Source organism: Podarcis bocagei, assembly GCF_964188305.1.
Source record: "Podarcis bocagei genome assembly, chromosome: 5".
In the NCBI taxonomy this organism is placed as follows: Eukaryota; Metazoa; Chordata; class Lepidosauria; order Squamata; family Lacertidae; genus Podarcis; species Podarcis bocagei.
In genome coordinates this window covers 56169860-56182429 of record NC_138129.1, presented here as the reverse complement: position 1 = coordinate 56182429, position 12570 = coordinate 56169860, and the positions used below count along the sequence as shown (strand labels likewise).

The following is a 12570-nucleotide window of genomic DNA, read 5'->3' as shown; positions in this document are numbered from 1 at the left end:
AAGTTCTAAGTGGAAAATGTTTTATATTTAATATTTTACCCTTCCCACCCACCCCATGCCTCTCCACCCCATGCCTCTTCCTGCCCCCCTTCTCCTTTCATGCTCAACAGTTAATCATTAACCCGCTAAACGCCCAATGAGCTTTAGTATACCTCAATTGATTTTTCCAGTGTTAAACCCTTCAGCAATGTACATACACACATTCTCCATTTCAGCGTGCAATTAAACAATTATACTTTACACTTCCTTCCCTCTTCCCACTCCAAACTTCTGTCTCCCGGCCATCTTTCCTCAGCATGCATGGAGTTGCTGGTGCCGCTGTTGGTCCAGCCAAAGGGCTATGACACGACAAGCAGGTGTGGCAGCCAAGTGAAGAGGCACTGGACAGGCTGTGGCACTTAGGTCCATCTAACAAGTGGCCCAAGGTGCTCTAGAAGATCCTGTCTCACTGATCCATTTTACCCAAGAATCCTTGGGCCTCAGATGCCACTATACATTGCAGCTCCTGGGTGTTTAGAGGTACTCTGGAAATGAAAACCATAGCTGTTTTACCATGTGTGTGACAACCAGAATGGCAAGCTCTTCTTTCCTTTGCCTCATGAGAAGCAAACCAACATGGTACTCATGTTACTACCTCTTTAACCATTGCTTGGTTTTAATATCTTCATGATTTGATAGTAGATTTTACTAAAATAGATTGCTCTGTAACATTACAGTCCCCTTTCTCCCCAAAACCTATCTTCAGTGTTTGGTTTTCTAGGTAAGACTGGATATCTTAATCATAGGCATGCTGTTTATTCTTTCCTTCACCCCTGCCCCATGTTTTACTTCATGGGGCATTTGCCAGACCAAGACCAAGCTCCAACTGTTATTCTTCCAGTGGAAATATTAGTCTTTCTTGGCAGAATTGGCAGACATTTCAGTTTTAGCTTTAGGAATTTCTTTTGTGTCTTTCATGAGGTTAGGGGCAAGCTATCTTGTACACCTTGATGCCCAATCTTTGACCTCTTTCTAATTCAAAGGAATGTGTGAAATTTTATTTTGGCTTGCAATAAGATCCAGCTCATGTCCGCAAAAGGCAAATGCCCTGATATTGGGCCACTCTTGCTTTGGCAAAAATTGCAGCTTTTTCTCTCTTGCAAGACACATAAGTGGAAAGCAGTCTCTTGGGTTGCTGAAATGTCTCTGAAAGACATTTAATGATGGGAAATCACATATTATCTTATTAAATGTTTGCAAGTATGCTTACACATAGCAAAAACTGGTCACAGATAAGTCCAGAATAAGTTTGCTGTATAACAGTCTAATATTTTGTAGACATTCACTGGCATCTGATAATGGACAAGACCATGTTGTGGTTCGAGGACCCGAACCCCGCGCAGTGGAATGAAACACAAGGACACATGACTCACGACGGGACGGCAAAAGTGAGGGCTGGAGGCTGGCGCCGCAGCAATTCAGGCTGCTGTACACGCCCCCTTGAAGGCACCTGGTTGGGTGCCTGACCGAGGGCGTGGGCGCCAGCCAGGTGAGTGGGAGGCAGGGGGCAAACGCCCCCTGCTTGAGGCGGAGTCTGGCTCCCGGCCACAACCACTCCCCTCTCTTGCAGGGAGGAGAGTCTTTATTTGCATATGCCAAAAAAATGCAATTCTGGAGATATAGCCACCTCTGAGTTATTTAGATAACTTTAGATCAATTTGCTTTGCACAGCAATGCCAGTAAAGCTAGCAAGGAGCTCAGGGGGGGTTTACAGAGGTCTCCCCATTGTATCCTCACAACAACCCTGTGAGGTAGGTTAGGCTGAGAGTGAGTGACCAGTCCAAATTCACCAAATGACCTTCATGGTTGAGTGGGGATTCAAACCCTGGTCTCCCCAGTCCTAGTCCAACACCCTAACCACAACGCCACTCAGGCTTTGTTGACAGAAGTTTTACCATCAGCCAAATAACCATGCTGGATAAAGATATAGTGGATTCTGTTAGTTGTGAACTGTCCTCTGAACCACAGACACCTTTATCAGAACCTGTTATTCAAGCTGTGAAGAAGAACCATCAGTTTTGGTGAACAATCTTTTGAACTATGGCCTGTCAAATGATCATCAATAATGGAAAATCCCAAATACTACTGAAAGAGGAAGAATAGAATAAGAAAGACTTGGCAAACTTAGATAATGGTTAAATTAACACACTTCAGTAGACTATATAAAACAGACATTCCACATTTTTGGAACAATGGAAACCATGCCTTGGAACAGAGTTAAAAGCAGTCAATGAAGTACAGACATTGTGTAAGACAATGCTGAGTATGAAATTTTTGTACGGGTTCCTTTTGGTTATTTGTATGTGTGTATTAATTTTCGTATTTTCTCTCTTTTTAGATCTTTTATTATCATCTAATGATGATGATAATGAAATCTGTGGTTCTAAATCATACCGCGGTGCGGCAAGTAGAGTTGAACAAGGGCCTGGAAGACCACGGCTGAACTCTCCACTCAGTCATGAAGCTCACTGGGTGACCTAGGGCCAGTCACTAACTCTCAGCTAATCTTCCTCACAGAGTTGTCAAGATGGTGGGGGAACCAATTATGCCTCCTTGAGCTCCACAGAGGAAAGGCAGGATGTAAGTAAGTAAATAAATAAATAAATACTACATCCAGGTATTTAAGATTAACCAAACTGTAGACTAGGTTACATTTTCTTCAAAGCAAGATGGTACAAAAGAGTTCTTATATTATGGGCATTGTACCCAAAGTTATTTCAGTCAGGACTTGAGAGCAAAAAGAGTAGTGTTTTGGTGTCATCATCTTCCTTCCTTATGGACCAGGGCAAGCAACATATTGGCATCATGGAAGGCTCCCCACTTACCTTACATAATTTCACTTTGCTATGAAAGAGCCAAAAATGGCACTTAAATATGAAGAGCAAGCAAATATTATTGGTAATGTGACAGAAAGGAAGTTGCCATCATGATTTTTTACTCTGGGATAAGGCCAGCTGCCTTTTGGTCAAAATACAGAGCGGACTTTATGTTCTAAGATCCAGAGGAAAAACTCTTTTCCATCTCAAATACATTCCTTCAGCTTGCACAGAAACTGAGTTGGAGTTTGCTGCTTTAACATGAACATAATCCCCCCACCCCCCAAATGCCCCCTGCAACTTAACATGTTGCTTTAGGACGGCTCCACTAGGCAGTAGGATTCCATATGTGCCGTAATGTTTGTGTTTCTAAGCAATGCCTTGGTGACCACATTAGGGGTGCCGAAATAGAAAAAGAAAAAGAAAAGGGCTGTTTTTTAATTTTCTGTTTCTGGCTATCTCCATTGGAAAATGGAAAGGGGGGGTGGGAGGTGGTCTGTACTGGCACAGCATGTGCTGAAAGGAATGTCCCTCATAGGCCAAATTGTATACAGATCCCACCAATAAAACTTTGCGGCATGCATGCCTATTTTTAAAAATGAATGGATTTCATTGGGATTAATTCAGGAGAAGGGAAAATATTAATTCTCAGACACAGGAGATCTGGAACAAAATTTCTTGTCATTATGAAATCAGCAGGTGTTGGACAGGGATGTTTTTTGAGTCTGCCAAAGTATCTCCAACAGCTTAGTCTTTGGGGACATTTTTGTTTAACTTTCGAGCAAGTCGCTTCACAAACGTTACTAAACCAAAGACATTCATGAACAAGCAAACAGATTACTCAGGCACGCTGACCAAAAAAATTCTTTACATGTTAAAACCTCCTTGAGGCTTATGGAATGGCTCCCTTTTTATCAAGTGGGCTTTGGATCAAGCACTGAGACCACAGAGCAAACAAAGAGAAAGACTTTTTCACACAATGCACAATTAAGCTATGTAATTCATGGCACTGCAGTGTTGCATAAGTTTCTTCCACGAGGGGAGAATTTTAGGAAGACCAGTCCATCAATAGCTGATATTTTTGTAGAGACACTTTATGTATCACTTAATCTCTGACTGGTGGAAACTTGCTGTGAATGGCAGAAGAATCTACATCGGCTTTTCTCAGACAACCGACCCAATTCCACAGTCCCAAACTTACTCCCGGTTCAAAATGCAACTCCAACTACACCCTTCTTGAGATTTTGTAGTTTTGGTGCACAGAAAGTGTATGCATGCAAAAATAAGTATTTTGTGGTAAAAATATGTATCTTACAGAGAAAGATTATCACAAAAAGGTGTGTGATTGTTGCATTCTTTTTCTTTTTTTAATCTGCCCAAAATGAAACAAAACAGGCCCATGATTGAATGCTAGAGATTGAATGCTAGGGTTTAGGGGAGTGTGACTGGTTCAGTCATACTGGGTGCAGAGCCTTGGGGGCGTTGCAGGGGATGAACAACTATGTTTTAGAATGAAGCGAGGGGGGGGGTGCAGGATTTTTGTCATCACAAAGGGCGCTGCTGAAATATGAGATCTGAAGGTCCACCAATGAACTGAAGGAGGATGGATTTGGGTTTATTTGTTCATCCATAAATGTATCACTTTAATTGCACTGTAATTGCTAATGCATTCACGTGGGATGATGGCTATTGAAGTTTTAATCTAGCAAGTAAACATGAGTTTAAAGCAAAAGCTATTAAGCAAAACACAGAGCTGAATTACACCTTACATTTTCAGATAGCATCCTTAAGACCAGTGTGGGGTTTTTTCGCGTAGAAGAAAGGGTGCTGGAACTCACTGCGAATGGACCTTTGTACTAGTAGTACTAGTAGTACAGGTGACATTTATGCGGGGGGGGGGGGGGGTTCCATTCTGAGCCCCTGCACAAATATGCAAAATGACGCATAATGGGGAGCACCCTGGAAAGTCCTAGTGGCTCATGAGGAGACACACCCCAGTGAACATCTGAATGCCAACCCCTCACACATCCTCAAGGTCAGTTCTTTTCCTTAGGGAACAGGGAGCTAGCAAGGAAGGTGAAAGGGTGGTTACACCTGAGGTTTCCAGTGCTCTAATTGAACATTTTCAAAATTCCAGTTTATTCAGGGGCAAGCTTTAGGGGGATCAGCCACCTGTGTGGTTGTACTATAACTGGCCATAAAGGTAAAGGGACCCCTGACCATTAGGTCCTGTCGTGACTGACGCTGGGGTTGTGGCACTCATCTTGTTTTATTGGCCAGGGGAGCCGGCGTACAGCTTCTGGGTCATGTGGCCAGCATGACTAAGCCGCTTCTGGAGAACCAGAGCAGTGCACGGAAACGCCGTTTACATGTGCACAGTCACACATTCTTTGAACACCCACAAAATGGGAGTTGCCTGTACACACGTGTTGTGAACTGCCCTGAGATCTACAGGTGAAGGGAGGTATATACAGATTTTATAAATAATCATAATAATCATACATACATACATTTTTGCCAAACAAAATCAATGTTTAATTTCATATCCAATGTCAAGCGGATGTTTCATCAAAGTCTGAAAAAACCCCTGTTAAGCTTTACTCTGAATTATTGATTCCTTTACTCTGAATTATTGATTCCTTTACATGGTTACATGGTTCACAGCAAACGAAAGGAGTGCTGTATTCCCCCCCCCCACACACACACACGGCAGCATAGTTTGGCTTTTAGTGTGTGGCGAAGCAATATAGCAGAGCAAGGGGGTGTAATTACAGCTTGCACAAACATGGCCCGAAAACTCTTTTAATGTAAAATGCATGACTAACGTCATAATTCTAGCCATTAGCTAAGTTACATAATCCTGCGTAAACATATATATGTCTATATAAAGCCATCAGCTTCAGCATCCGCAGATTTTATTTTTTTTAGGGGGCTTTAGGAGTGATTAATTTTCTGCCCTTATTAACTGCAACATGTGTTAATATTTGATCAATTGCACTAGCTAATATTATAAGAACAAAATGAAATAGTTTCATCTGTTTTTACAAAAAGACAGAGAGCATCATGGGAGCAGGCACGGTGGTCATGAATAAAAGAGAAACATTCATTTATGATAATTGGTTGCAGCTCACCATTTGGCTGGTTCTTGTGACCTAAATGTATCCAGTTGTTTCCTTTCTTTCCCTTTGGTTTTTGGGTCACTCCTAATGGTTTAATTCAACAAAAAATGCCTACCATTTCCTGTAACCTCTGTCTTTTTTCATTCCACCTTCCAAACTAAGAGGGTTTCTTTTCTTTTTTTACACATTGAGAGAAATCCCCCCCTTCTTTTCGCTTCCTTCCAAGTGAACAAAGTCAATATTGTTGACAGAGACAAGGTCTGCCCCCCACTCCCCCCCCCAATGTAATAGCTATTTATTTGTTTCTCTTTTAAGTTCACAAGGCTTTTGTTTGTTTGTTTGTTTGATCCTGGCGGTCAAAACTTTGACACGGAACATGCCCCCTCTGACCAAGAGCAATTTATAGGGGAGGAAAGGAGACAAACATCTTCCTTCATGTTTAAGAAAGCAAAGGAAATGGCTGTAGATTAATATTTGTGCATTTGTAGCAAAATTTTGGATAGGTCTGTAACACATCCAACCACCCTGGTTGGGAAGCACAAGGGGCAAGACTACCATGGGGAGCTGAGCTCTGTTACTCTTGGACACCTTTCAAAACATCAGCACGCCTCCAGCTTTCCTTATCCCGGCTGTTTTCCAGCACAAAGCAAAAGGCCGTGTGTTGTTTTCAGGAATGAGGCACAGCCTGCCAACCGGATCCTTCAAATGCAAAGGCTGAGGTTCTTCATTTTGTGCAAATGTTCCACTCTTAAGCAAACACCCCCAAATTGGTTTTTAAATGCCTCTCATCTTACTAGTGCCCCGCTTAGGCAGGGCAAATCTGGAGCTTGATGCACAGTGGCTATTGAACAGGAGATGCTCTGGGTGGAGCTGCACCCGAATAGCAAGATGGTGATGTATAGATTTCTCATGCAAGCACAATTAAAGTACACACACATATAGACTGGATTATGCAACCTGCTACCACTGTCATGATCAGGGGCAGATATATTCTGAAAGTAATGAAGTTGAAGCTTCAGTGCCAGAGGAACCCCAGAAGCGACTTTAGTTGACGTTGCTTTTAAAAAATGGGTCTAGCAGACACAATTTGAGTCACATGACTGAAATTAATTGTTTTTTTATTGTATGCATTTCAACAAACCCAAAGTTTGAGAGTCGGTAGCACAGACGTTGTAAAGGTTGTTGCAAACAATCTCGCTGAAGATAACAGTGATTACCAGACCTCACTGCTGGTTGCAAATCCCCACCCCCACCCCCCGCATAACAGTTCAAGCTTCAGGGCTCTAAAACTGTACGTCCGCAACTGCTCATGATTTACCTTTAAAACAAGACCAAAGACCTTATATTGTGCAAAATTATTTGAAAGATGTCCCTGGTTACTTTAAATCTGAGCATCTGAGTCACGCTGTGGAGCAACTGCAAGTGTTCCTGAATGACAGCGATTATCTGGATCCACTACAATCTGGCTTTAGGCCTGGTTTCAGGGTTTTTATGTCAATAGGCCTATTCAGTTGTTTCAAATTTTCTTGAGCAGCCAGGCATTCCAATGATTGTTTCGTGTGTTTTTCATGTTGCCCTGATATTTCGACTGTTTCTTTTCTCATGACTACATTCATGAAAACAGAAGTGCAATATTAATAAGGATTGTTTTGAAATGGTTCCTGATGAGTTCTAAGGGTAGGAGAGAAATTTGATTCTGTTTGCATTGGAAGGTGAACCTTCCTAATTCACACTTTCTGAAATAATGCACAAACTGAAACATAGGTGTCCTTCAAAATTTGCCCTTCTCTGAATTTTGCAGTATGGTTCTCCAGCCATGTAATGTGCACAAAAATGAGGATACTGGGGTTAAGTGTGCATTATACACCTTTAAGCGCCAGGCAAAACCTTTCCTTTTAAATCATGCCTTTGGCTGACCTGATCAACATCCCATACCCTTTAAAAATGTGCCTCTTTGGTGGGGGGAGGAGTATTATTGGGTTATATGTGTAACTCCTTGAGACCTCTGGGTATAGGGCGGTATACAAATTCTAATAATAATAATAATAATAATAATAATAATAATAATAATAATAATAAAAAATGCATATTGGTGAAAATAACATGCAAAAATGTGTTATTTTAAGGGACTCTGCTTTGCAAAAACATACAAACATGTATATATTAGGAAAACTTCACATTAAAGAGAGGGGAATTTTCACAAGGACTGTTAAGGAGGAAACATCATGAACTGGTGAGGAAATGTGGAGAACTGAACTCAAGTTTGGGAGAAATGGAGAGAAACCCAAACTGGAAATTCGCCCATCCCTACTGATGACACATGGCAAAGCTCGAGGAACTGTAATTGTTTTCATTTTCCTAAAAAGGGGCTCAGCTTTCAGAAGTTTAGGAAGAGCTGAATTAACAGATTAGTCACACAACTTCTTTTAAGATTTCTCCCTCTAGTTGAATCACAGTTGGTGAATGAGTCGAGCTATGCTGCCTCTTTTTTTTTTAATCCTACAGATCCACTTTAATTGCAACCGCTGTCATGTTTTAAGAAGAAACACAGTCCCTGTGAGTCATGTTTAGATATAGGAATAATGCAAATAAACACAAAGCAGGTGACTCAGACAGTCAATAGTTTACAAAAAATACTGCATCCTCTAGAAATGATAGCAGCCCACACTTTATATGAGAAGTCTCTCACGTGTATACTGAATGTATGAGGGAGAGCAGAATTATACCCACTGGACAGCTCCCCAACATATATGCAGTGCATTCAGCAGAAATATGAAGAGACCCTACTCAGCCCCACTTGGGCAAGTATAGGCCACTTGCATTTAATATGTGGACTGAGTTCAAACTGCTGACTATGGTGGAGACGGGGGGGGGGTGCGCGCTAGCAACCAAATCTCCTTCATATTATGATCCCTTATCAGCTATAATAATCCATGTCACTAACCAATGTTGGTGTGGGAAGTAGCAGGCCACATCTTCACTATACATTTAAAACAATATCATACCACTTGAAACAGCCATGTCTTCCCCCAAAGAATCTTGGGAACAATGCAATTCGTTCAGTGTGCTGAGAATTGTTAGGAGACCCCTATTCCCCTCACAGAGCTACAATTCCCAAATTCAATCAATCTCTCTTCCCAGGGAACTCTCAGAATTGATGCTCTGTTAGGGGAATAGGGATCATCTAACAAAATACATTTCCCAGGATTCTCTGGGAGTAAGCCCTGATTATTTACAGTGGCATCATAGTGCTTTACATGTATACCACAGGTGGGGCCACAACAGCATTGAACAAGAACCAAAAAGATGGGTATTCAAAACAATCTAGATATTTTTCTGGAGAAGTTTCAAAGTCACTAAGGAGAATATTTGGTGCAACCCTAGTTAATAAAATATGCAATATAATGCTTCAGATTATGTATTTTAAACTACTGTAATTAAAATTATTGTTAGTAACAACTGTTAATACTTGCATTACCAATACTGCTGCAGTTGGTAGCACTTAATAACACTGGTAGCATATCAGAAGAAATGTAAAGAAATAGCTGTGTACCAGAGACTTTAGAATGAAGGCAAGTCTTGTCAAGCCCCTCAGAAATTTGAATCTGCAAAATGTCAATGTAACTTTCTGTAAACAGAGCAGCTATACATCCAAACAACTGATTACTTATTGTTTTGGGTGTCTCTGGGCCATGCAGATAAATGAGCTTTTACGGCCAACCTCAGATCTGATGAATTCACAGATTAGCATTAAAGGATTCTGAACATTAGCTTAAAAAGCTGAACATCTAACAAATGGTGTTAATTTCCTGAGTGAAAATAAATACACATTGTACTAATCAGGAATAAGGAGTCCCTTTCAGGGATGCAGGTTTAGATCACATAATTTTTCAAACTTAACTCTATTTTTTCCCCTTCTTTCCTTCTTGTGAGGATGCAATTCATTGCATGCCAGCATAGCACATATTATATACTAAAACGATGCATTCACGGCGTGTTAGGGTTTAGGCGTATTGGAGCAGAGATGCTTGCCTGCAAGTTTTGTGACTGATACGCTTCTAATTATTGCATTAGTAGGGTGTGTGGGTGATCCAGCTCAGATAACACTATGAGTTGTATAAGATGCCCTCCCAAAAAGCTTGGGCAGGTGATTCTCACTTTAGCATTGACAGAATGTTTTGCAGCTCAAACAGATGTGTCTGGTATCTACTGGGAGGTACTGAAGCCCCTGACAGTAGTAGCAGTCATACAGGGAGGCAGTTAAAACAGGACCTGCCAGGTCAGAGTGACAGCATTAATAAAGCATTTGGCAGAAGAATGAATAACTGTCAGCCTCAATGAGTGCAGCAAGTATAATAACGCTGCTGTAGCCTAGCCCAATAAGGACCTCTTCTCTTTCTTTTCTTACAGGATGGCATCTCCCTGCTTTCCATTTTATCTTCACAATAACTCAATGATACAGCAGGTTAGATGAGATGGTGAAGTCCCAAGGTCACACAATGAACTTCATGCACGGGGCTCTGTGTATCTGCAGTCCTCATCCAGCTCTAGAACCAGCTCTTTTGTGCTGCTCATCTTCCCTCCACTGACACTGCTGCCCTGGTGCACCTGTGGGCCAGAGAGCGGAGCAGATGAGCTCACTCTGCCTACCCATGAGAAGAAGAAGCAGCAGCAGCAGCGGCAGCCCCCTGGAAGGTAAGTTCAGCGGCTGGGGCTGGAGGGCGGGGAGGAGGACTACTTGCCCCCTCGCCTCTTCTTCCAGCTCCCCCCCCCCCCGGTGCCGCTTCTACGGCCCACCACAAGGTCTGAGGGACAGTGGACAAGCCCCGTGGCTAAACATTTTTGCCGACCCCTGTTTTAAGGCCTCTCTGCAGTAATCCTATTGAAGTCAACAGGACTACCTCTGAGTAAGTGGAGGATTGCAACGACAAGATTTATTTTACTTTAAAAATCTTCCTGGCATGCCTTGCTCAGAAAAAAATGCTAACATTAAACGAACACATGGAACATAAAGAGAAGTTTAATTACTTTATAGCTTGACTTTGGTCTTTTGCCTCAGGTATTCTGCTAAATGATGTGGAAACTCACCATCCCCTCCCTCTCCCTCCCAGTGCAAGTAGTGTCATTAATTTCTTGGCTAGGGGGAGCCAGCTTTCCTGCTGCTAAGCACTAATGCATTTTGCATGAACGGCACACACACACACACCCCAACTCCCAACGCCCCACTCAAAAGGCTGGCACAGGTGAAAAGATGAATGAGCACCAAACTCAAAAGACAATACAACATGAATGGGGTACATATTCCCTCCTTTCACCCTTCAAAGCCAAGTATTACAGTATCAAGCCCTTAAAAAATAGAAGAAGCCGATAATTAAACCCCCGTTTTGGCATCTGGCTCATGCGAGACACAATATTGGCAAGAGGAACAACGTGGGGCAAAGCTCTGTCATAAAGATCTCTTCCTCTCTTAATCCACCCCATCCACTTTTACTGGAACGAGCTAAAACTGGCTCTCAAATGATACTCCATTATTTTTTAAAAAAACATATCCATTCTAAAAGCACAGCAGACCAACCCTGAGGGTTCCAGTGGAAAGCTTCATACGGGCTTCAGTGGGGTCTGGACTAGTCTCACAGACCACCCTCTCTAGGAACAGAATGCATTGGAATTCCTGGTGGACCAACTAAGCAGCAGCATTAAAAATGGGAACTCAACACTGAGAGATTAACAGCCCTTCCCTTGGACTTACCTTCCCTCTTGAGGCCTAGCCAGGCTTTCCATTGCTGTTGAAATGCTCAACTTTTATGTTCCAGCAAGGAAATAAACCAAAGACACTCTCTCATTCTTTTCCTGGAGTGTGCAAAGACAGCCCAGCCTGAAAAGACTGTTTAACGCATTGTTAGAAACTCTCACAGCCTCCTTCAGACAATCCCCTTTGAGATCTCGCTGTGGAAGCAGATTGCTAGCTGTCTGCCCTTTGCTTTCTGCCGCAAGGTTTGAGAATAATGAAAATGCACATATGCACACACAAATGAAAATCAACAGCCACCACCAAGAAAGTGAAAAGAAAAGACAAGACTGTGGTGTTTTACATTCAGAAAGAAAACAGCTGCTTGTACCTGAAATGTCTGTAGGGGAAATTTGTCCTATTCGTGCATGCCAACTTTTGGATACAAAATTCTGCGAATGGACAGCACCAAACTACTCATGCACATCAGAGTGCATGAAGACATGACAATGGAAAGTCCCCTATTGTTTTTGGTGGTCTAAGTCCCACAGTTCAGTGCCATCAAAAGAATTAAAAATAGTAAATAACAGAACCAGCCAGTTATTCCTTAGCAACTCTGGCTGATGTTGAGACTGGGATGACAGTCCTGTCGGCGAATTAAAGAGGTAATACCTTTTTTTGTTGATGCATGGAGATATATATGACCCTAACTATTACATATATGAAGACATCTTCTACTGTGTCAAAACTATTGGTTCCTCGGACCATATACTCTCTCTTGTGACTGACCAGAGATAATAGTCGTAACTCAGTGATAGAGCATCTTCTGTGCAGGTACAAGGTCCCAGATTCAGTCACTGGTATAGCA

The 12570-nt window shown here is 42.1% G+C and overlaps 1 protein-coding gene across 1 annotated transcript in view; it reads right to left on the bottom strand.

Annotated features, from left to right (window-relative positions):
• The window catches only part of LOC308586544 (uncharacterized protein), a 107500-nt gene extending 95759 nt beyond the window's left edge, over window positions 1–11741 (bottom strand). Inside the window, exon 1 of the mRNA XM_081193259.1 lies at window positions 11724–11741. The gene's annotated coding sequence lies outside the window, so the exon portion shown is untranslated. The remainder of the gene's footprint in view (window positions 1–11723) is intronic.
• Window positions 11742–12570: the final 829 nt, after the last annotated feature.